This window comes from Aquarana catesbeiana, linkage group LG03 (genome assembly GCF_042186555.1).
Source record: "Aquarana catesbeiana isolate 2022-GZ linkage group LG03, ASM4218655v1, whole genome shotgun sequence".
In the NCBI taxonomy this organism is placed as follows: domain Eukaryota; kingdom Metazoa; phylum Chordata; class Amphibia; order Anura; family Ranidae; genus Aquarana; species Aquarana catesbeiana.
In genome coordinates, this window is record NC_133326.1 from 307,984,363 (window position 1) to 308,008,880 (window position 24,518).

Here is a 24,518-nt window from a genome sequence, read left to right on the forward strand (position 1 = left end):
GTCTGTAATTCTTAACAATAACACACTTAAATCTGTCCAAACAAGAGTCTAGTAGATATCCCGGGTATGATAAAGTTTGAAACACAAAAACATAAATTATAATATAATAAATAAAAATAAATAATTAAAAAAAAATAAAAATAAATAGTAATAAAATAAATTTCCCCACGATTCACTATCGCTCAATTCTGCAAGTGTTCTAATTTACTATCGCTGTTTTCTAGCTGGTCTAAAGCCACTTTTGACGTTAAGGGACACTTTTTGGTTGCTATGGACAATCTCCTGTTTGCAGGCAGAAAGAACAGTATATATCACATAAAACTGCATGCAGGGCATGGGCCAAAGCACTGGGGACAAAAGGGATGTGAAATCATTTCATACAGTACTGTAATCTGTAAGATTACAGTACTGTATGTGTTATGATTTTGACATTTTTTTGAATTTGCCGCCAGGCTCCGCCCCCGTGCGTCGCAACGCTCGCAGGGAACGGAGCCTGGCAAGGAGAGGCTTCGGACGAGGACAGAGCCCACGGACACTACGGGGGACATCGCAGGATCCCGGAGACAAGGTAAGTAAAGGCACACCAGGATCCTGCGATGTAATCCCGAGTGTGGCTCGGGGTTACCGCTAATGGTCCTGATTTTTAACCCCGAGCCACACTCGGGAAAACCGCCAGGGAGGCTACGAGACACATAATTGACCGCAGACATAAACAGGGCAAGGGGAGGCCTGGTGAGAAGGAAAGAAATAAAATAAAAGGGGGGTAAAGGAGGAGGAAAAAAGAACAAAGATGGAAGGGTAAGAGGAGACTTCATGAAACTTGAGTCACTTACTTGAAAAAACAAATTAAAAAGTAGTGCATAAAGTAGCACTAACAAGGACCTAAGGCTGTCAAGCACCCAAACTTCCCAAATCCACCTGGGGCAGGGGAGTATACTCTGTGAGGTGAGTGACCAACTATGTGGTAGAGTAACGGTTGGGTCCTTTAGAGCACATTCACCCAGACAGAGGTAAAAAAACAAACAATGAAAGACAATTAACAAGATACCAAAATAAGGATTACAGACAGTGCCAGAGCTTCGAGCAGTGTGGGAGTCAGCAATTTCACACAATAAATGAATGAAGAGAAATGCCATAACTGTTAACATCAAACACATTATATAAAACTGAACAGGCAATATTAACATAGCCTGGATTCTGAAACCAAAGCCAGGCAGGGGGGGCCCATTCATGCATATAGCAGGAGGGGGATCCACACACAGGCTGTGATATGGCAACTCCAGGCCTCCACATGCCTGTTGGGGACCATGGTTCCTGGGGGTATATGTAGGCAAGACCCAAATCAGCAAGAATGGGGCACCTCTGATCGCCGTGGGAATGACTGGGATGGGTGCACTGGGGTCAGAGCCCTGCCCCATGCGAGGAGAGCTGGAGAAGGGTTTAGAAGTAGCAGCAGTGTCCTTCTGCAGACTTTGGGTGCAGCTTGCTATGGGGGGCACTTCAGCTGAGCTGCAGCTCTGTGTGTCCATTCAGACATGGTGTTGAAGTTCGGCCTACCCCCTCTGTCCCCTGATTGGCTAACTGACTTTGATTGACTGCAGAGGGAGCTAATGGCGCTGCTGCTGTATCTCGGCCAATCAGGGGGGAGATACGTATAAAGTAGATATCTCACGCTTACCCAAAAAACCAAACAACCAATTGAAATGTGCATATGAAGGTGCTGCAACTTAACCACTTCAATACAGGGCATTTCACCCCCTTCCTGCCCAGGCCAATTTTCAGTGCTGTCACACTTTGAATGACAATTGCACGGTCATGCGACGTTGTACCCAAATTACATTTTGATCATTTTTTTTCCCACAAATAGAGCTTTTTTTGGTGGTATTTGATCACCTCTGCGTTTTTTATATTTTGCGCTATAAACAAAAGAAGACCGTAAATTTTGAAAAAAATATTTATTACTTTTTGCTATAATAAATATCCCAATTTTTTTTAAAAAACTATTTTTTCCTCAGTTTAGGCTGATATGTATTCTTCTACATATTTTTGGTAAAAAAATCACAATAAGCATATACTGATTGGTTTGCGCAACAGTTGTAGCATCTACAAAATAGGGGATAGATTTATGTCATTTAGATTTATGCATATGAAGGTGCTGCAACTTAACTCCTTCCCGACCGGCGCACGCCGATGTACGTCGACAGAATGGCACGGCTGGGCAAATGGACTTACAGGTATGTCCATTTAAATTCCCCTCCATGCCATTGCGTGTGCGCCGCCGGCAGCACACGTGCGCACCGAACGGGAGCTCCGTGAGTCGGGTCACGGGGTCCCGTGGACTTGATCGCCACGGGGATACCCGCGATCACCTCACGGAGAGGACGAACAGCATCTCCCCGTTCTGCTTAGTGACAAGTGTCACTGATCACAGCTCCCTGTCATCGGGAGCAGTGATCAGAGTAATGACACTGCTAGCCCATCCCCCTACAGTTAGTAATCACTCCCCTAGGACATACTTAACCCCTCCCCGCCCCCTAGTGGTTAACCCCTTCACTGCCAGTGTAATTTACACAGTAATCAGTGCATTTTTAATCGCACTGATCGCTGTAAAAATGACAATAATCCCAAAAATGTGTCAAAATGTCCAACATGTCCGCCATAACGTCGCAGTCACAATAAAAATTGCTGATCGCCGCCATTACTAGTAAAAAAAAAATCCCCTATTTTTTAAACGCTATAACTTTTGCGCAAACCAATCAATAAACGCTTATTGCGATTTTTTTTTACCAAAAATATGTAGAAGAATACGAACGGCCTAAACTGAGGAAAAAAATGGGGTTTTTTTATATATTTTTGGGGGATATTTATTATAGCAAAATGTAAAAAATAATGCGTTTTTTTCAAAATTGTCGCTCTTATTTTGTTTATAGCGCAAAAAATAAAAATCGCAGAGGCCATCAAATACCACCAAAAGAAAGCTCTATTTGTGGGGAAAAAAGGACGTCAATTTTGTTTGGGAGACACATCGTACGCGCAATTGTCAGTTAAAGCGATGAAGTGCCGAATCGCAAAAAACGCTCTGGTCAGGAAGGGGGTAAAATCTTCCGGGGCTGAAGCGGTTAACCACTTCAATACAGGGCATTTTCACCCCCTTCCTGCCCAGCCAATTTTCAGCTTTCAGTGCTGTCATACTTTGAATGACAATTGCACGGTCATGCGACGTTGTACCCAAATTAAATTTTGATCTTTTTTTTCCCACAAATAGAGCTTTTTTTGGTGGTATTTGACCACCTCTGCATTTTAAATTTTTTGCGCTATAAACAAAATAAGAGCGACAATTTTGAAAAAAACGCATTATTTTTTACATTTTGCTATAATAAATATCCCCCAAAAATATATAAAAAAACATTTTTTTTTCCTCAGTTTAGGCCAATTGTATTCTTCTATATACCTTTGGTTAAAAAAAAAATCGCAATAAGCATTTATTGATTGGTTTGTGCAAAAGTTGTAGCGTTTACAAAATAGGGGATCTTTTTTTTACTAGTAATGGCGGCAATCAGCAATTTTTATTGTGACTGCGACGTTATGGCAGACATGTCGGACATTTTTGACACATTTTTGGGACTATTGTCATTTTTACAGCGATCAGTGAGATTAAAAAAAGACCGTTTTTGAAAAAAACACAATATTTATTACGTTTTGCTATAATAAATATCCCAATTTTTAAAAGAAAAAAAAATTTTTTTCCTCAGTTTAGGTCGATATGTATTCTTCTACATATTTTTTGTAAAAAAAAATCACAATAAGAGTATATTGATTGGTTTGCGCAAAAGTTATAGCGTCTACAAAATAGGGGATAGATTTATGTCATTTTTAATTATTTTTATTTTTTTTACTACTAATGGCGGCAATCTGCGATTTTTATCATTACTGTGACATTGCGGCAGACAGATCAGACACTTTTGATGCTATTTTGGGATCACTGACATTTTTTTTTGTTTGTTTACAAATGTTTTTTTATTAGGAATAGTCAGACAATGACATAGAAGTGACATCTTACATACAGGGATCAGGTTTGAGATTGTTGTACATATCCAAAGTATAAGTAACAATGTCCAAACTGCACCATTTAGTGCTTAAATACAACTTGTATGTAAATCGTGCGCAATTTGTGTGTAAACGCATAATGGTCTACATTAACAGTTTAACAAAATTTAGAAATGAACAAGAAAATAATAACATAAAAATATAAGATACTGCCATGAGCACTATAAGTTTGAAGTTAAGCTCGCAACTCAATTCATATGACTATTGTATCATCATGAGGTTATCAATATCAAAGTACAGCTGGTGGTAATTATTAAAGCAAGCAGTTCCACCATCTATGAGTTTGGTCAGGATTCCCACTTTCTGTCAAAAATTTGCATGGAGTCCGTAAGAGTGTGATGGATACGTTCCATCAGTCTCACCGACTCCATGCGATGAAGCACCTGAGCCCAGGTGACTCTGTGTTTGCGCCAATTAAGGGCAATTGCCCACTGTATTGCCCCAAACAATGTGTGGACCAGTTTTTGCACTGGAGGTATGATCTCAGGGAGGTCTGCAAACAGAATGCACATTTGAAATGTCAAGGTGATGTTTGAACCAGTTATTTGTAATACTTTTGCAGTTGTCTGTTGCCAGAGGGAGCGTAACTCCCTACAGCTCCAAAAAATATGGAGAAGGGACCCTCTCTCACCACAGTCCCTTAAACATCTATCTGTGATAGTAGGGAACATTTTATGAATTCTGACTGGCGTATAATACCATCTAGTATGCAGTTTAAGTACAGTTTCATTAACAGCTACTGAGCGTGTACATTTATGCATATTCTCGGCCATTTCATACCAGTCTTCTACTGAAAACTCTAGACCCACCTCTTTTTCCCAGTCCAACATTGCCGCAGTTTAGCCTCTGCATGAAGGTCATTCAGGTGCATATACAATATGGATATTGTCCCTCTATCTCTGGATCCATCGTGGCACATTTTCTCAAAAGGTGTTCTAGCATCCCCCTCGATTTGAGAGATGGCTTTTTGGAAAAAATGACGTATCTGTAGGTATTTAAATAGATCTGAGTTGAGTATGGCAAAGTTTTGGTTCAGGTATTCTAACGTGCAGAATGCAGTGCCCTGCATCAATGAGTGCAGTGTCACCAGTCCTTGTGAGGACCAGAGTGTGAAGTCTATCTCTGCATTGAACGCAGCAGGGAAGCCAGGGTCACCCAAAAATGAGGCCAACAAGGGAGGTTTAGAGGAAAGTCAAAATCCCTCCTTGTATAAGTTCCAGAGATACAAGGACTGCCCAACTATTTAATTGAGCTGGGAAATCAATCTGTGGTTTACTGTAGTAGTCCACAAAATGCCTGGCAGAAAATAAGGTTTTATAGAGTCTCTTTCAAACTGTAGCCAAGGTATGCCAAGATGGGGAAAAGTGCCATTGAGCCATTTGAACTAGTCTGGCTGCCAAGTTATACTTCCATAAGTCCGGGCAGCCCAGGCCCCCTCTAACTCGGGATCTAAACATCAGAATCCTGCTCATGCGTGGTTTCTTACCCTGCCATATAAATTTTAGTATGGTTTTTTGAATGTCATGTATGGTAGATTTGGCTACATATAATGGCAGGGCCCTGAAATAAAACAACAACTTAGGTAGTATCAACATTTTGGTCACCTGTATTCTTCCCAAAAAGGAAATATGATATGGGGACCATTGAACTTGTAGCTTTTTTATATTAGAGAAGGTCTGAGGATAATTCTGGGTATACAAAAATTTCAGAGTAGGTGCTAACCATATGCCCCGGTACTGTAATGACTCCATATTCCAGGAAAACTCAAAACTGCTCCTAAGGGTTGAGACTAGGGGAGGTGGTAAATGTATAGGCATAGCAACACATTTAGAGGGATTGACCCCCAGGCCTGAGACATTACTGAAAGTGTTCAATGTCTTGAAGAGATTGGGCAAGGAGACTAAGGGGTCTGTGAGAAACAAGAGGACATTGTCCGCATATAGACTTAGTTTATATTCTTGATTATTTTTGCAGTATCCTCTAATGTCCGGGTTATTGTTTATATATCTAGTCAAGGGCTCCATTGCGAGGGCAAATAGGAGGGGGGGGATAGGGGGCAGCCCTGTCTAGTTCCCCTTCCTAAGTCAAAGTATTTTGATGAGCTGCCAGGTATTTTAATTCTGGTTTGCGATACAGGGCGCGAAAACCACTTACAAATTCTCCTTGAATCCCAAATTTAGATAGAACCATGTCCAAATAGGGCCAAATGACACTATCAAAGGCCTTGTTAATATCTAAGCTTAACATTAGAACCTTACTTGTGTGTAAGTTAGCATCTTGTATAATGTTTGAGGCTAAGCGTATATTATCCATGATTTGTCTTGTGGGAATAAATCCCGTTTGGTCAGGGGATATTAAGGTTGTGATGATTGCTGCTAGGTGATCCGCCAGTAGGCGGCTAAAAATGTTTAAATCATTGTTAATGATTGATATGGGCCTATAGTTCTGGGGGAGTGTGTGATCTTTACCTGATTTTGAAATCAGTGACATGTTGGCCATAAGCATATCATTAGGGAACGAATCTCCAGCCAAGACATTATTAAAAAGTCTTGTCAACTTTGGGGTTAAGAGACCAGAAAACTTTTTATAATAAAGGGCCATAAAGCCATCTGGGCCTGGAGCCTTTGAAGGTTTTAGTTTAGATATGATAGAGGCAACTTCCTCTTCTGTACAAGGGGCATTCAGGGATTGCACTTGGTCTTCCGTAAGCTTAGGTAGGGGAATGGCCTCCAACCATGATAGGGAAGCAGGTGTGACAAGAGTCTTGGGGTCTGCAAGTAGAGTTTGATAGTATGTGGAGAACAGTTGTACTACCTCATTTGGATGAGAGGTGAGATTCCCTGTCCTATTTCTCACTTTGTATGTGTGTGTGGGTTGTAGCGTTTGTATTAATTTTCTTGCAAACATGGTCGAAGCCGAACCGCTATATAAAAGGAAACGAGCCTTGGACCACCTAAGTGATTTCTCTGTGTGTTCAGAGAGGATTTCGTCCAGTGCTTTCCTTTTTTGTGTAATCTGGTGAAGTAATTCATGTGTTGGGGTCCGACCATGTTGGTGATATAGTTTTTCTAAAGCCGTGAGGGAGGTGATATCAAGTAGTTTTTGGCATTTACGTTCTGAGGCTAACTGCATAAGTCTGCCCCTCAGGACCGCCTTATGGGCATCCCACAACGAAGCCAGGGAAATTTCCCCAATATCATTGTGCTTGAAGTATTTAGAGATGTATCCCGTTATCTGTGATAATGCTATGGGGTCCATGCGCATGGAGTCATTAAGCCTCCAGGCTCCCGCCTCCCTGGAAAGTCCAATGTGGGAGAAGACACAGGACACTATATGATGATCTGACCACGCGCAAGCATGAATTCTGGCTGATGTGGAATTGGCCATCAGTACTGCAGTGGAGAATATGTAGTCTAATCTGGAGTAGCTTCCGTGGGGGTGGAAGTAAAAAGTGTACTCCCTACTCCCCATGTTATGAGCTCTCCATGTGTCTAGCAGCTGATAGGTTTTCAATAGGTGTTGTAGTGATTTTGGGAAGGCATTTGTGGTCAGGCCTTTGCTACTCCTGTCAAGCTTTGAGTGAGCCGCAAGGTTGAAGTCCCCCCCATGATCATATGCGGAGAATAGTATTTATCAAGCATTAAAAAAAAGCTTTTCAAAAAGGAAGCATGGGAGTCATTAGGTGCATATACTGATGCTATGGTGATGTTCTTTCCCTGAATACTGCCCTGAATAATCACAAATCGGCTATCTGGGTCCTTATGTATATGTTGTACATCAAATCTTAATGTATTTCTAATAAAAATTGACGCCCCTCTTGTCCTAGACTCATATGTGGTATAAAATCCTTGCTGGAAGGACCTATCAAAATATTGTGGGTGGTTTCGGGATGAGAAATGCATCTCCTGGAGAAGCAGTATATCTGCCCCGAATCTTTTGTATTCACGAAAGGCCTTCCTCCTTTTATTTGGAGAGTTAAAACCCTTTGTGGGAAATTATTTTAATACCCATAATTTATAAGAATCAGAAATCGCTTTATTACTGATGAGTCCAGGACACGTTGGTAGCTGGGGAATAAATGTGCAAAACACCACTGACATTTATAAAGCGATCAGTGCTATAAAAAGGCACTAATTTACTGTAAAACTGTCACTGGCAGGGAAGGGGTTAACACTAGGGGGCGCTGAAGGAGTTAAATTTGTGTCCTAGGTAGTGATTCTAACTGTGGGGGAGGGGACTGATGAGGGGAGGAGACCGAATGGTGTTCTTATATACAAGGAACATACGATCAGTTCACCTCTCCCCTGACAGGACATGGATCTGTGTGTTTACACACACAGATCCACATCCCTGCTCTGTGATGAGCAATCACGGGAGCCTGGCAGACATTGCAGCCACCGGGCATGCACATGAGGTCCCCAGTGATGCGGCGAGCGCGCGCTCTCCACAATGCTGGGAAGCCGAGGACGTCATATGACGTCCACCCGGAGGGAGGAAGGGTTCCTGCGGCCGTAATTTTACTATGACCCGGTATGGAAGTGGTTAAAAAAGTCTAAATTCTCAACTTAAATACATATATAACAAATAAGTGCGCAATCTATTATACTATGACAGTGCTAAAAAGCTCAGCAAAAAGAGAATTCCACACTTGAAGGTGTCATTAAAATCTTATGATAAAAAAATGAGTCCAAAAAGGTTTTCTTTGTGTGAGTTCATACACATCTGTGCTTAAAATTGTGCTCTCTCCAATACACAGGGAATTATTTGCCTCTTACCAGAAGTAATGGATCCCGGATGATAGGGATCTCATACGCTTGTTATGATATAAATCAGCCACAATGTTCCACTCCTAAAACTTCGGTAAGAAAGCTCCTTCCTGGTAGGATAATAACTTTGCCTGGATACGAAAATATCTCATACACTCCCAACCGTTAGTGCTGTTAGTGCTCTCTAGCGCAAAAGTATCAAGAAGGGAGAATCTTCATGGTGTATTATGTAAAAATGGAAATTTATTGAAAGATAACTGGTTGCACTTACAAGAATTCAGTCGTAAGAAGGCAAAAAAACAGACACAGCTGCGGACCTCCTGCAGGCTGGTGCATGGTGACATCACAGAACACAGCTCCACCCGGTGCATTTCCCCGTATAAGGCATCGCCTGGGAATGGCGGCTCCCTGTGTGTGGGAGAGTGGACCGTTTTAAGCACAGATTTGTATGAACTCACACAAAGTGCACCTTTTTGGACACATTGTTTTATTATAAGATATTATTGACACCTTCAAGTGTGGATTTTTCTTTTTGCTGAGCTTTTTAGCACTGTCATATTATAATAGGTTGTCACCTATTTGCTATATAATCAGGAGAGAGTCGGACGGCCGAGGCACTCATGCACATTGCTGGATAGAGATGGGGCTCAGGTAAGTATTAGGGGGGCTGCTACACACAGAAGATTTTTTTTTATTCTAATGCATAGAATGCATTATGATAAAAAAAAAAACATTCTGCCTTTACAACCACTTTAATCTTAAAGTGGATGTAAACCCACTCTCATCATTTCTAAATTACTTCCATAGTGCTGATCTATAAGGATATACACGCCTCCTGCATGTATCCTTACCTGTCAAATATCTCCCCTTTAGCTGTTTGGAGCCCTGCAATACTCCGAATTCCGTGGGCAGGTCTGTTGTCCAGGGCTTGGTGGGTGGAGTTGTGATGTCAGTAGACTCCCCGCCCACCTCTACATTCCCCTTGGCCAGGCATCAATATTTCTTACACTGAACTTCTGCTGGTCTTGTGGATTATGCCCCATGATCACTAAAATCCAGTCAAAACCTAGGAACGTCACCACATGACTTCTGCATGTCCAATCATGCTGAGGTGTGGAGCAGCCAATCCTGAGAGAGATGGAGAAGAAAGGAGGGGGGATGTGAAGTACACAGAATGCCTCTCTCACACTCGTGCATTAGATAACGAAATCACCTGTCACTCAAAGCAAGGGGGAAAAATGGACACCTATTTCTCTGTGTGTCCGTTTTTATCTTTTTGAAGAAAGATACAAGGCTTGCTCAGAGCTGGATTAACTCTTCGTAGCAAGACTAGGCATAGATGAAATGACATCCTCTGCTGTAACAGATATGAGTCTTGATTTAAAAAAAAATGGTTTACATCCACTTTAAGAAAAAGTAATATTTGTAAAGCTTCCTTTATTAAAACTTGCCAGTGGATCTGTTTAGGACCCGTAGTCAACCAAAATTACAGAATCAAACCATTACCATATACAGTACAGTTTTGCTTGTGCAATATATTCAATAGGCATTCTGATATATGGGAATCTATTTTAACCATTCATTGTGTTTCTCCACATATGCCGCTTCTTAGTTGTTGTTACTGTGACTCTACTTCAAAGGCCTGGCCATTGTTTTGTGTACTTATCATATCTCACATGGCTTGGAAGCAGAAACTTTATTTAGAGCCTCCAATCAGGCTGCACCCCATATACATTTGCTAGGTTTAGTGACCAGTTGGTGTACCTTATATTAGCCACTGCACAGAAAATAGAGGAGATACATAATATATTGCTACCAGGCTCTGCAGTCTCTCTTTATCCTGGGACACAAAATAAGTCAGTATGACCGGATATGAAGCTGAGAGATAAACTAACTCCATACTTGTTCTGTACATTGTATTGTAAATATGATTTTGTGTGTGATTTGTAAATTTCATTTAACCCTCCAAAATTATGTGTTGTAAATATTTTTTAGTGTGCTATTTGTAAATATTATGTAACCCTATCAATAATTGTATGTTGCAGCTTGAACTATTTCTTTTGTCCAAGAATCCTCAGATCTAGGTGTGTTCATGTAAATATCATTATAGTGATTGTTATTAATTGATATAAGGATGTATTCACATATGTGCTTAACATAGTTCAAAATAAAAATCAATTGTTTGCTGTGAGAGATATATTTTGACAATATTCCAGAGCCATATGGGAAGAGCCTTGTGAAATTAAGATTTCAGAGGAATTTACATAATATGATTGGTTGTGCACTCCAATCATCCTTTTTATACTATTGGGTTCATTTGCTAAAGGTAAATAGGCTTTTAACTTTGCAAGGAAAGTTGCACTTTGCAGAGGAATTTGCCCCAGAATTTGATTTTTTTTTTTATGGTGTACTTTTATTATTGATATTGCTTCCACATTCAAGGGTAGTGAACATGGCACTTATTGCAGAAAAACTGTCCACTTTCTAGGAAATTTACAGCAGAACTGACATTATATTATTTCACAAAGACCTTGACTCAAGATTCCTATAAAACTGTTTGTAAAGAATAAAGACAATGTGGTTGATTTCCTAAGATAATATAGGCTGTTCACTAAGAAAACTGAAAGTTAATTTTGCAAAGGTCATATTTACTTTGCAAAGTGAAGACTCACTTAACTTTGTTAATAAGGTGAAGCTGTGTGCTCTTTGAACACATGCAAGCAAAAGTCCTGTGTGTTTTATGGATATTAAAAGTGAATACATGTTCGGCTTATTCACTAAGCTAGATGAACAATCACTTTGCTAAGTGAAGAGTCTCTTTTTCTTTAGAAAATCCACCACATTGCATGGCAAACCCTGAAATTGTTAACCTCCCTGGCGGTATGATTATTTCGGATTTTAGGTGCTGAAAGCGGTACCATTATTTTGCATGGAAATTTGGCGTTTTATATTGTAGGTCTGTAAATCTTAACAATAACACACTTAAATCTGTCCAAACCAGAGTCTAGTAGATATCCCGGGTATGATAAAGTTTGAAACACAAAAACATAAATTATAATATAATAAATAAAAATAAATAATTAAAAAAAAAAAAAAATAGTAATAAAATAAATTTCCCCACAATTCACTATCGCTCAGTTCTGCAAGTGTTCTAATTTACTATCGCTGTTTTCTAGCTGGTCTAAAGCCACTTTTGACGTAAAGGGACACTTTTTGGTTGCTATGGACAATCTCCAGTTTCCAGGCAGAAAGAACAGTATATATCATATAAAACTGCATGCAGGGCATGGGCCAAAGCACTGGGGACAAAAGGGATGTGAAATCATTTCATACAGTACTGTAATCTGTAAGATTACAGTACTGTATGTGTTATGATTTTTACTTTTTTTTTAATTTGCCGCCAGGCTCCGCCCCCGTGCGTCGCGCCGCTCACAGGGAACGGAGCCTGGCACGGAGAGGCTTCGGAGGAGGACGGAGCCCTCGGACACTGCGGGTGACATCGCAGGATCCCGGGGACAAGGTAAGTAACGCCGCCCCAGGATCCTGCAATGCGATCTCGAGTGTGGCTCGGGGTTACCGCTAATGGTACTGAATTTTAACCCCGAGCCACACTCGGGAAAACCGCCAGGGAGGCTACGTAAACCTTCCCTATTGTATAGAATACCCTAAAATACTTTTCCAAAACGTAGTTTGGACTTTTTAATCCTGTATGAAATAAGCTAACACATACACCATAAACTTTAATCCTGGGGCACTTTTTGTAGCAATATCTGGAATGAATATTTCACAGGCTTCTATATTGTATTTATACATACAATGTAAAATGTAAATATGTGGTTTATATGAATCGATTCATATAAATCATAGCAATAATAATTTCCTGTTATAAAAAAATCATTCTTTTTATATACTGTGCTTCTAGAATGAACCCCTGTTAAGCAGTACTTTTCAGTATGGTAACTTTTCCTCCTACTGAGAAGACAGCCTCTACTGCCTGGTCTGTGTTTTAACACACTGGTTAAGTTGGTACTTTACAGTAATTTTTACATTTGCTTTAGGTAAAAAACTCAGTGGTTAGGCTGAATGTCTTTATGCTTTTGAGGTAGATTATTGGAGAAATTGGGCTTCCGGATATGATGCTTTTATTGTTTGTGTACTTACAATAGAAACATGCAGAGTAAAGCATAGACTGAGCCAAGCATCCTTAATAAATAAAAATTTAAAAAATGGAAAGTGTTTTGATTTCATTTATGGTTTAACTGTTGTGGATGTTAGTTGTGCAACTAAATACTTCAATTATTTAAATTGCTGTTAACAGCCATTCTGGCTTCATAGAACACCCTCTCAAAAATATGTTTAGAGACAACAAGTGGACTAATTTGCATAGACAGCCTGTTCCAGACTTTGACTTGTAAGGTAGGATTTCACCAAATCCTTTAAATCCTGATCGGTGATTTGTGAAGCATCTTTTTTTTATTAAAATATTTAGGTAAAGAGAAATTATAACTAAAAGATGTAGTTGGTGCACTTTTCTTCCATTGCTACTACTATTTCTACCAGCAGTCTGACAATCAGTGGTGTCAAAAGACTGAGATTTTAACTGAAATTCACTTCACCACAGTTCCATACTCTACAGTAAGATTTGTTCTTGCAGTTTCTGCAGCATCCACAGTCTAAGCCTCCACAGCACCACCTCTGCACTCACAATCTCTGTGGCGTCTACAGTCTGAACATCCATTGTGCCATCTCTAAACCCACAGCCTCCAGTTTCATCCTGCTTCCAGCTGTTCAGTGCAATGCACCTCTTTCGCATTTCTTTTCCGAGTTACCCGACACTCCTCCACTTCTGTGAGTATATGTTAGGGTACCTGGGGTAGCCTGTGGCCAAGCCCATACTACTGTGAGGAGATTCCTGGCAGAACACCAACTACCTCTTAAGCCCCATACACACGATAGGACTTTGTACAAACTTTCCCTTGGATTTTTGTACAAAGGGCATTGCCCAAAAGTTTGTCTTGCATACAGACGACAGGACTTTTCCAGCCAACTTTCACCAAATCACGTGGTTTTTCAGCTCTTTACCACCACCCTTTGGTCAACTTATGTATTGTTGTCTGATATTGTGTCAATCTCGCCACTTTTATCGGTGAGATTGGCACCTTGCGAGCCGGGTTGACACTGGTGCGAGGATCCGACTTGGATCCCCGCCAATGCCAGGCACTGAGTTTGGTATGAGTCTTGAGGGGGAACTCCACGCCAAATTTTAAATAAAAAACCGGCATGGGTTCCCCTCCAGGGGCATACCAGGCCCTTAGGTCTGGTATGGATATTAAGAGGAACCCCCTACGCTGAAAAAATGGGGACCCCCCAATCCATACCAGACCCTTATCCGAGCACGCAGCCCAGCCGGTCAGGAAAGGGGGTGGGGATGAGCGAGCGCCCCCCCTCCTGAGCCGTACCAGGCCGCATGCCCTCAACATGGGGGGTGGGTGCTTTGGGGGAGGGGGCGCCCTGCGGGCCCCCCACCCCAAAGCACCTTGTCCCCATGTTGATGAGGACAAGGGCCTCTTCCCAACAACCCTGGCCGTTAGTTGTCGGGGTCTGCGGGCAGGGCGCTTATCAGAATCCGGGAGCCCCCTTTAATAAGGGGGCCCCCAGATTCCTGCCCCCCACACTATGTAAATGAGTATGGGGTACATCTTACCCCTACCCATTCACCTAGGGAAAAAAGTGTCAATAAAAAAAGTACACTGGTTTTTAAAGTAATTTATTAGGCAGCTCCGGGGTCTTCTTCCGACTTCGGGGGTCCTCTTCCGACTTTGGGGGTCTTCTTCCGACTTCAGGGGTCCTCTTCCGACTTCAGGGGTCTCTCCGGCGTCTTCTCCCGGTGTCCACATCTTCTGCCGGCTCCACCATTATCTTCTTTTGCCAGCGGTAGCCCGGACTTCTGGATCGTCTTCTTCCCTCTTCTCTTCCAGAGATGTTGACACGACGCTCTCTCCAGCCGGAATGCTCTCTGTGCACTCCGCAACAGACTTATATAGGCGGTGACCCCACCCCCTATGACATCACAGTCCCGGGACATGCTGGGACTGTGAGGTCATAATGGGGCGTGGTCATGGGATGACATGACATGATGACATGAAGATAGCGGTGGAGCTGGCAGAAGATGCGGACACCGGGAGAAGACGCCGGAGAGACCCCCGAAGTCGGAAGAGGACCCCCGAAGTCAGAAGAAGACCCCCGAAGTTGGAAGAAGACCCCGGAGCTGCCTAATAAATTACTTTAAAAACCTGTGTACTGTGTTTTTTATTGACACTTTTTTCCCTAGGTGAATGGGTAGGGGTACAATGTACCCCTACTCATTCACATAGGGTGGGGGGCTGGGATCTGGGGGCCCCCTTATTTAGGGGGCTCCCGGATTCCAATAAGCGCCCTGCCCGCAGACCCTGACAACCAACGACCAGGGTTGTCGGGAAGAGGCCCTTGTCCTTATCAACATGGGGAGAAGGTGCTTTGGGGTGGGGGGCCCGCAGGGCGCCCCCCTCCCCCAAAGCACCCACCCCCCATGTTGAGGGCATGCAGCCTGGTACAGCTCAGGAGGGGGGGCTCTCGTTCGTTCCCACCACCTTTCCTGACTGGCCAGGCTGCATGCTCGGATAAGGGTCTGGTATGGATTTTGAGGGGACCCCCACGCAGTTTTTTCGGCGTAGGGGGTTCCCCTTAAAATACATACCAGACCGAAGGGCTTGGTATTCCCCCAGAGGGGAATTCCCTCTTGCGCCCGCCGCAGTAGGAAAATGTGTTTTTCCTATTGCAGCTAGCACGAGATGTACAGTACCCTGCCGCCGAGAACCAGTGCGATCCGATCGCGCTGGAAACAATCTCGTGGCTGCGTACTGTAGTTTGTACAAAAGTCTGATGGCTTTGTGTACACACGATGCTCCATTGGACTTTTGTTGCCGGAAAGTTTGTCCGTTCGCACAGCCAACAAAAGTCCGATGGAAACTGAAAAAGTTTGTCCGATGGAGCGTACACACGGTCGGATGTTGCTCCAAAACAGCTAATTTGCATGTTTGTTGTCAAAAAGTCAGATCGTGTGTGTATGGCCCTTAAGACTCCATTTTCAGGGAAAGCAGCCTCACCAAGCATCAGAGTCTGCAGTTCAGACTGTGACAATGTTTTATATACAAATAATACATAGTCTTAGGCCAGACCCCTCTACTGTGTTGAGGGTTAACTAGTTACACACCTCCACCATATTATAGCCCTAAGTTCTGATTTCAATATACCTTAAAACACAACTTTTACCCTGCCACCCAATGGCAACAGAGTGTGTAGGTTGCATATTTTCATGCAATTACGTAATAGCAAGTTTGCTTTTCACATGACTAATAGTAAATCATTTTGTGGTCAAAGAAGGAAACAAGGACAGTCTACAGCCCCCCAAAATGTGGGCTTCAAATATATTCCAGCCCGCTTGTTTATTTTACAGTATTTTGCTTTAAAAAGAGACATTCATATTGTGAAGAAGGAATGGACAGTGGACATTCATATTGCTCTATCACAGGTATAGAAAGAATGAAGGTGGGGTCATGAGAGGGCATAATTTGGACAGCACATGACATGTTGTGCATTCTGATAAACCTCTTTCATCAACAGTGATGTACCCAGGTATTAGTTGACTGACTGTTACTTTGCACAGCTGCTTTCAGAGGTTCCCTGTGGTTCCCTTCAATAGCCATATATATATAAAAGCCTCGGAAGCATTGTAATAAATGTATTCTGTTTTCATATCTTTGTTCCTATCAGCTGGTATCCCCCCAAAAAATCTAGACTGTATAAATGTGTTTGGAAATTATGTGATTATCTCGTAACTTCTGCATAAAATACAACCTTTTTAGTTCCCTTTAAAAAAAATAAATAAAATGCAACTAGAGCAAATGCAAAGAGTAGGAACCTTACAAACTGTCCTTTAAAAAATCTAAGTAGCTGTCATACTGGGATAAAATGCAGATTGATCTTACAATATAAGTGCCATCATATTATTTTTCTGAACACATACTTATTGTTCAATCTGATTCCCACACAATTCGGTTTTGTTGTCCTTTCTTTAAACAACTAATATAATATCTGAAGTTGGCAGACGCTTACTGTTGAATGTCTGTGGGTTTTTCCTCATGTCAGATGTAATAAGGCAACTATTTTTGATTCAAGACTTAAACTTTTTTTATATTTGTCAATTAATCTTTGGGAGCAGACATGAGTTACTGTATAATTAACTTTCTAAAGAGCATGTGTTTTACATTAGAAGCGGTTGCGAGAGTTCACAGTATTAATTAACAATGGGTCAGCATGGTGATAAAAAGCCAGCCTGAAGTATAGTCTTTTGATTTCTTGTTAACTTTTACTACACAATGGTCTTCAAAAAAAAACTCTGAGAAAATGATTGTTTTTAGCAACTTTATTAGCAGAAAAATGTAGGCATTACACAACAAGCAGCATCTTGAACTAATTAAGTTAAAATAATACACAAAACACCTGGTTTATAGGCAGGAAATGAGCCAAGTGCATAATAGAGCAAAGCTGGTCCTATACTACCTGCAAAACACATGTAGATTTCTCTCCTCTGAAACACTTTTTACATTGACTCTATCATATCATTTTAAGGCATCTATAAATCTTTCGGCCCTGGGGTCTCATTATTCAAACCATCCAAGCTGTACTTTAAATGAGGTTAGTGTAGCATCAGGGCAAGACATTAACACAGTGCTCAATTTATCATCCACTTCTAATTACATTTCCTAAGTCAATAGCCAGTTCACTTATCATTGAAGGCTTTTAAATGGCACTGTCTGCAGCATTTCTTTTTCCATGGCAGACAACATAGACTATAGACTTTTGGCATTTCTTCATCAACAAGTAAATGCCCTATACGCACTTCCTGATTATGCATTAAGAGGGAATTATTTTGAAAAATAATATTATAACTATAAAATCCAAAATTGTACAGCACACTTATTAAGGAAACATAATAGTGTCAGTGTTGTGGTCATCTATTTAACTTATCACTTAAAGGAACATTAAAATAAAATGAACAGGAAATAAAGGTCATGAGACAAATTAAATTATTTATTTGGTTTAAATTTCACTCTGGATTAGCCAGATTAATTCACATCCCAAGAAGGGATCTTTTTTTTTAAGAGTTGTTTACCCTTGTCTATATGTTTCAATGTTAAATTAGAAGGCAATAGGTAAGAGAAAAGATCTTTATGTGTATAACAAAGCTATTGCCCTCTAACAGTATGCCTCCTTAAAGTGTCTATGAAGAAAAATTAAACAATAGGTTCTTCTATTCTCAACCTCACCACTATTTCTCTCCAAAAGACTGTCTCCTGGCCAGATAATGATTTAATATCCTTACACTAGAACACTAGATTCCCTCCTTCCCAGGGATTCTCCCCCATAATGGACATTGAACAACTCCCTACTTAGACATCCTGCTATATGCCTGGATCTTCAAGTTGCATTGTCTGATTACTTTTATGTAAAATTGTCTTTGGTCAGCTCTCTAGATCTTCATATAAATACATATATATATATATATATATATAGGGGCGTGGCCTAGCACGTGAGCCGGATGGACGTGTGAGACCGGAGCTCCGGCGAGATAGGGGACAGTAGCGGCACACAACGACCATCCGAAGCAAAAAAACATAGGATCTGGCAGTGGGTAAGGCTGGGAGACCCCACAACTATGCCCGGGAAGCGGAGAAAGGATGGAAAGGTCCAGCGTCTCACTGACTTTTATCCCCCAAACGGCAGAGCAGATGAGCAAGATGGCGCCGAGGCCTACTCCACAGCGGCGGCTCCAGCACAACAACGATCATCTCAAGCAGGTAATCGTTCCCAAAATAAAAGCTCCCCAAGGGATAAGATGCAGAATCCATCCACTCCATCCACCTGCAGTCCAATTAAAACAAAACCCAGGATGGATGCTAACGGATTTCGCAATGCAGAGAGCCCGGTCTCAGATTTTGGGGAGGACACCAGAGAACTCCCAGAATCAATCGAATCTTTTCCCACACAAAACCAACCAGTACTAGATACAGTATTAAAAGAGATGCTGTTATCTTTGAGAAGCACATTACAATCTGATATGGCAGGATATATGCACCATATGAACAAAGACATACAGGATATGGGGAATAGAGTGGATCACATAGAGACAAAAATGGGGAAATATGCTTCCACTATTAATTACCTGGTCGACGCTCAGGAGGACACTGAGGCAGACAATGAATGGATCAAGGCAAAGCTGGCAGACATGGAGGACAGATCCAGAAGGAACAATTTAAAAATTAGGGGGATCCCTGAATCTGTGCAACAACAGGATCTGGGCCCATACACTGCCACTTTGTTCAAATCTCTTCTGCCAAGTCTTACGGACATAGACATTACCATTGATAGAATTCACCGTCTGCCTAAGCCGTCCCACTTGCCAGACCTGACACCTAGAGACGTAATACTCAGGCTGCATTTCTTTCACGTGAAGGAACAATTGATGACTACAATGAGAAAACAAGAGCAGATTCCATCACAATATATATATATATATACATTTTTGTTCACATTCATTGAGCTATTTGCATCAATACAGGAGGGTTAAATCCTTATTTTATCATATATGTTCATTTAGGAATCATTTAAATCTTTAGGTGCTCACCCTGCGATTCCCATTGCTGGATTTTGATTGCTCCCTATCTGCATTTATTTGACCAACTGGAGTTTAATAAATCTATTTATCATACATATGATGGGTAAGTTTTATTGCCATCACACACATTTTCCTCTGTGAGATCCATATAGCCATAGACCATTGGATGGGGCTTTTATTATGCCCCTCTGTGGGTTATTCTTTGTTGTTGCATTTTTGTATATTTATGTTCACTTTATGATATTCACCTGTATATTATTATTCTGTATTTGATTGTTGTATATATTATGTATCTTATATTTCTTTTTTGTATCTTTTGTAGCCAATATATGCCTTACAGCCCCTGAAGAAGCACTATAGCAAAACATGTAGAGCCCAATAAGCATTTAACAGCTACTATAGCTTTATATGCACATTATTGTTCCATATTATGTCTGGATAAAAGTTTTTTTAATGTATTTCTGCATTGTTGAGAGTTAACCTTGTTCACTCTTTTTAATATTTTGATATCAATAAAATAATTTTTATCAAAAAAATATGTTTTTTGTTTATACCTGTGGCACCATTAAAATCTCCCTTTTCATTTCCCTACAAATTCTTCAACTTGGGGTGTGGGTCCCTTGATCCATTGAGTTATTGTAGTCATTACATCTATTCCATCTTTGTGACTGTCTAGGCCCTAAACTAATTTCTGTTTTTAACAGTGTCATAGTTGCTGCACTTTTCTGCCCTGAATCCCTCACAGCAGCAATTAGTATGTTCCCTAAGCCATCTACAGGCAACACAAATTAGTCCAATTCTAAATCCTATCTCTCAAAGTGAAAAGGCGAAAGCTCCCCCCTCTCCCTCTATGAGCTAGGAACAAGTTCATAAGCGTAGGTTTCAGGTCCTGCCCTTTTTTCAACCCCTTCTCCACTAGTTTATGGCCTGTGCTTTACTAGAGACCGGTGCCCAGATGCCATTTTTTTGATTAGAAGGTCATTCTTGTCCTCCACCAACTGGACCAGAACAGAATATCACCTTCACAGCACACAGTAACTGGCTGAGCTGCTCATATACTGCACCTTGGAGGCAGCATGAGTGAAGTCACCTCTTCTTCCTTCTCCTTAATGGCCTCAGGTAGGCACTCTTAAGAAACAACAGTTCTCCCCAAGCACCCTAGAACTGCAATGTCCTATACAAAACCCAGTCATGCTGCTTTGCAGCTGGTAAGCTTGGGGGGGCAGGAGCCACACTAGGCCATAGACTTTGGTGGTTCCCCAGGGACAAGCAGGCTGAAAGGTGGCTGACCACCACATAAGCTTGTCCAGAGGCAAACAGGCCAGAGGCAATCAGGATAGAAAGATGTGATGAGGCTGCAGCACATACAGTATAGTGTGGTATAATAGCCTGAACTCTGGAAGCACAACAGAAAATTTCTTATTGTCTTGGCACCAGAAAGATTTTTTGCCTATTGCCTCCATCCCTGGGAGGAACAAACAGAAGGAGACAGAGGAGTAGGAGAATTGGGGTTCTGCTGGTGAGCAGGATTAGGGTTGTGCTGCTGGTGGTGTAAAGGAGGAGGGTCAGTGGTACTGGCATGAGGTGGATCCAAAAGGGGAATGGTACAGGGATCTCTGCCACCATCCAGAGCACAAAGCACCCCATGGAGTGATACAGCAGTAAAGCCCCTCTTAGCCACATCTACTGGTGGCTGGATCCACTGGCCTGTAGGCATAGGTGAACGGGGGACACCTAGGAGAAGGGTGGCTATTCACTCAAGAAGGTGACCTTAGTTTCAAACTTGTTGCTTATATAGGCAAAGTTGCCCTTTGTGAGTGACATATTACAGCACACTTCTCAACCACAGAGATTGTCCCACTGCTTGCCATTACATGTATTTAATACAGTGGCTTCATTCCAGTGCACTAAAGGCTTTTCTGCAAGGGATAAACCAAAAGGCATAGGCTGGCTGCCTCACACAAGTTGACTTTGCTTGTGGCAGTTGTTCCTGACATGTTAATAATTCAATTTTGTTTATTTGTTCTTTTTTAAGTAGTGAAGGGCCAATGGTCTCTGAAACAAAAATTTAAATGATCAAGACCCACCCATTTTCACCTCAAGTGAAGGAGTGTGGAATTTTGCATGCACTGTTTTTGAATATTTTTGTAGGGGGGGTTCAAAGCATGAATGAATGTGCTAGAACGATAAAGGCAGCTCTGGAACAGACTGTCAGCAACAACAGACTGATGTGGTCTAATTACATAAAACAAAAAGTAAAATTTGAAATTATAAACTAGAATATTAATTTAAATTGTAGATATAAAATAAATTAGAAGTTGCACATTTGAAATAAGAGAGTACAGCCAGAAATATTGTACAGACATGCTCCACAGAGTGCAATGTTCACAAGCTTGCAATTACAAAAAGAGAAAGCAGGCAGGCTTTAAATTTCACAATCAAAAGTGTTTGAACGCAGTGAAAAATCCAGACATGTTGCATACATTACACAGGGGGAGAATTACTAAAACTGGAGCACTCAGAATCTGATGCAGCTGTGCATGGTAGCCAATTAGCTTCAAACTTCAGCTTGTTCAATTAAGCTTTGACAATGAAACCTGGAAGCTGATAGATTTCTATTGAAAGCTGCACCAGATTTTGAACTCTTCAGTTTTACTAATTTCCCCCACAGTGTCTGTTTAAGCAGCTTTAGTAGGCTACAGTACATTTTGAGAGACAGGGATCAGGGAGGATTTAAGCAATGAGTCAAAACTATGGTATATTATGTCTCAAAAGAATAAAAGGAATACAAATTGCAATGACTCCATACACAGTCTTTAAGCATTTATACTAGGCCACATTTTTATCAGGAGAGACACTAGCAATATGTTAATCCACAATCAACAGTGGAGTGTACTTTAGGTGAAAAAAGCCAACAAAATATTTTTGTGATGCACAGTACTACAAGGTCTCATTTTGAACAAGACATACACCAACCAGCTTTACCAGCAGAACATTATCATTTATCGTGTATTTATTTTACTGGACAAAACAAGGTAAGCAGGCTTCATTTTGAACAGGACCCCACTGACCATTTCAAAATAAACAATTAATATATTTCTGTAATTTTTTTGGTTTAAAAAAATCACCCAAAAGATTTTAGTGCCTATGTGAAAAGTATGTAATCATTTGTAGCAGGCCCATTTTAAACAGTCATGTTAAAATTAACCACTTCAGCCCCGGAAGGTTTTATCCCCTTAAAGACCAGGCCATTTTTTGTGATACAGTACTACGTTACTTTAACTGACAATTGTATGGTCGTGGGACACTGTACCCAAATAAAATGTATGTCCTTTTTTCCCACAAATAGAGCTTTCTTTTGGTGGTATTTGATCACCTCTGCAGTTTTTATTTTTTAGAGGAAAAAGCCGTGCACCATGAGACCATATAAAATAAGATGTCTATCCACATATATTAAATATCCCTAATGGCTAGGGGACAAATGTACTCCCAATCCGTGTGTCAATTCATAGATCTAAATAGAAAATGATATACCACATGCATCCCAATGTTATGAATAGATACATTTAAAATCATCTACGTGACATGTCCCTGGGAGAGTTCGTATCAACAAAGATTCTCTAGAAAAATTATTTTTTTTTGTGCTATAAACAAAAAAAGAGCGACAATTTCGAAAAAAAAATAATTTTTTTTTACTTTCTGCTATAAAACACATCCAATAACAGAAATTTAAAAAAATCTATTCTCTTCATCATTTTAGGCCAATATGCATTCTGCTACATATTTTTGGTAAAAAAAATCCCAATAAGTGTATATTGATTGGTTTGTGCAAAAATGATTGCGTCCACAAACTATGGGATATTTTTATGGCATTTTTATATATATTTTTTTTACTAGTAATGCGGCGATCAGCGATTTTCAGCGGGACTGACATTGCGGCAGACGAATTGGACACCGAACTGATACCTTTGACACTTTTTTGGGAACCAGTGACATTATTACAGTGATCAGTGCTAAAAATATCCACGGTTATTGTACTAATGACACTGGCAGGGAAGGAGTTGATATCAGGGGTGATCAAAGGGTTAACTGTGTGCCTAGCTGGTGCTTGCTAACTGTGTGGGGGTTGCTTTGACTGGGTAAAGACAGAGATTGGTGTTCTGGCTTAGCAGGAACACCGATCTCTAGCTCCTCTACTGTTAGAATGGCGATCTGCCTTGTTTACATAGGCAGGATGCTGTTTTGCCTCTCGCTGGAATAATCGCGGGAGACTGGCGGATATCGGGTCCGCCGGACCTGCTGATTGGCTCCCCCTCTGTCCAATCAGTGCGCATTTGTGCCTCCGGCAGCAGCACGTGCTCCCCCCCAGTGTCTATTACACGAAATGACGTACAGGTTTTATGCAATAGAGCCGACCTGCCGTAGTACAAGTGCGGTAGGCGGTCGGTAAGTGGTTAAAAAAACGACAGTGCATTACACTCTAAATGCATTTAATAGGCTGCATTTTTACAGGTTGAGACCAGGCAGGATTTTTAGGTAACTAGAAATGACAGTATAATATGCTAGCTACAGCCAGTGCAGACTAGACACCCAATAGTCTGAGGGTTCTGTTGCATACTTCAAAGAGTGAATTATATGTTTTAGGAATATGTTTTGCTTATTTTCAGATGCAGAACCTTCTTGACCCTTAATAGTTGTGTATATAATGTCTCGCTCATGCACAGTATGTAAAACGTAGTGAATTAATTGTAGTAGGCCATATTTTAAACTGGACTCCGAACAGTTATTGTACCATCTATAAGTCAACATTAGAGTGTAATTTTTTTTTAATCTAAGGTTGCAGCATAAAACTTATTGGCATCAGGCCCCAATATGTTATAATAAGCGCAGCATGTATATATTCAACATAAATAACTACAAAGCATTTA

General features: G+C 41.0%; 1 protein-coding gene across 1 annotated transcript in view; it reads right to left on the reverse strand.

The window, feature by feature from the left end:
* Window positions 1-24,518, reverse strand: part of LOC141133958 (dynein axonemal heavy chain 3-like) — a 3,453,856-nt gene that overhangs the window by 2,619,288 nt on the left and 810,050 nt on the right. The window lies entirely within an intron of this gene.